The sequence below is a fragment of the Moschus berezovskii genome, chromosome X (genome assembly GCF_049115385.1).
Source record: "Moschus berezovskii isolate FMDL1 chromosome X, NW_MosBer_1.0, whole genome shotgun sequence".
Classification (NCBI taxonomy): Eukaryota; Metazoa; Chordata; class Mammalia; order Artiodactyla; family Moschidae; genus Moschus; species Moschus berezovskii.
In genome coordinates this window covers 133088310-133090332 of record NC_142488.1, presented here as the reverse complement: position 1 = coordinate 133090332, position 2023 = coordinate 133088310, and the positions used below count along the sequence as shown (strand labels likewise).

At 40.9% G+C, this 2023-nt stretch overlaps 1 non-coding gene across 1 annotated transcript; it reads left to right on the top strand.

Annotated features, from left to right (window-relative positions):
• The first annotated feature begins 299 nt into the window (after nucleotides 1-299).
• Nucleotides 300-372, top strand: TRNAR-GCG (transfer RNA arginine (anticodon GCG)). Its single transcript has one exon. It is a non-coding gene; the product is annotated as a tRNA-Arg (tRNA).
• The last annotated feature ends 1651 nt before the right edge of the window (nucleotides 373-2023 follow it).

The window sequence follows — 2023 nt, the reverse complement described above, 5'->3', positions numbered from 1 at the left end:
GGCTTCCCTGGTGGCTCAGAGGTTAACGCGTCTGCCTCCAATGTGGGAGACCCGGGTTCGATCCCTGGGTCGGGAAGATCCCCTGGAGAAGGAAACAGTAACCCACTCTGGTATTCTTGCCTGGAGAATCCCATGGACGGAGAAGCCTGATAGGCTACAGTCCACGGGGTCGCAAAGAGTCGAACATGACTGAGCGATGGAACAGGAACAGAACAGAATGGGATCCATGCTTTTCAGTGAAAGGATTTAACTTTATGGTCAGGGAGAAAAATTAGAATGAACTCGTGGTATATTGGACTTCCCTGATGGCTTAGAGGATAAAGCTTCTGCCTGCGATGCAGAAGACCCAGGTTCAATCCCTGGGTCAGGAAGATCCCCTGGAGAAGGAAATGGCAACCCACTCCAGGATTCTTGCCTGGAAAATGGATGGAGGAGCTTGGTAGGCTACAGTCCATGGGGCCACAAAGAGTCAGACACCACTGAGAGACTTCACTTCACTTCACTTCTGTGGTATAGTATTAGACTAGAATCAGAGGTGTGAAGTTATGGTTTTCAATATATAGAAAGAATTAGAAATACATATAACTCTAAGAGTGTAAATACATAGAGTCCATGAGTACAATTAGCATCCAAATCTTTGCTTCTAATTAACCCTCAGCACTAAAAGGAACCAGGGCTTCTTGAATAGCTGATTCCAGAGTTGAACTGAAGAAGGTAAATGAGGCCATAAATCCCTGGGTTGGGAAGATCCCATGGAGAAGGAAATGACAACCCACTTCAGTATTCTTGCCTGGAGAATCCCATGGACAGAGGAGCCTGACAGGCTACAATCCATGGGGTTGGAAAGAGAGTTGGGTATGACAGTGACTAAATAACAATATCTCATTGTGCCAGGAAGAAAGGGATTGCTCTAAGAAACATAGAAAAATATCAAGTGAACATGTTCTTAGAATATCAGAGGCACTCCTACTGGTCAAATCTTAGAAAATGTAAACTTAAAAAAAATAATGTTAGTGACAGATTGCAAAGGTTTATCAGTGGTGCAAAGTAGAAACCCATGAGTCCACACTGTAATAAATAAATGAATAAATAAATAGGAGAGATTGGAAAGTTCTTCCTTATAGTAGAAAACAAATATTGAAGCTATGATGGAATTAGAAAATCACCACTTGGTAACCATCATGGTAGTAAGTATTTCAGTCAGGAACCTATACATGCGAAAATACGTGGGTGAAAGTAGGAAGAGAAAAATAATACTTAAGCAGTCTCAAAATATCTTCCTATAAATTGCATACTAATGACAAAAAAAAGGTACTTTATGCCAAGAATCCTGCAGATAGCACCTTATTCATGTGATCCAAATTATCATCAATGATGGAATAAATGTACAAGATGAGATAAATATATATTGTGCACTTCAATATTGCTTCTGTGATGTTCCTGCCAAACACATGAATCTAATAGTGAGGAAACATCATGCAAATGTCAACTGAGAGACAGTTTAAAAAATAGTTGGCAGATAATCTACAAGTCTTATGGTCTTAAGGTCCAGGAAGAACTTGAGAACTGTTCTGGATTGAAAGAGACTGAAGATATATGATAATTGGGTGCAATGCATGACCTGTGATTGGATTGTTTCACTACAGAGGGCATTACTGGTAAGGTTGGTGAAACCTGAATAGGGACTCTGGATTTTTTGTTTGTTTGTTTTATTTTTTAAATTTATTTATTTTAATTGTAAGCTAATTACTTTCCAATATTGTCTTGCTTTTGCCATACATTGACATGAATCCACCCCAGGTGTACATGTGTTCCCTATCTTGAACCCCCCCTCCCACCTCCCTCCCCATCCCATCCCATCCCTGTGGGTCATCCCAGTGCACCAGCCCCGAGCTGGATTGGCGATTCATTTCACATACAATAATATACATGTTTCAATGTCATTCTCCCAACTCATCCAACCCTCGCCCTCTCCCACAGAGTCCAAAAGACTGTTCAATACATCTGTGTCTCTTTTGCTGTC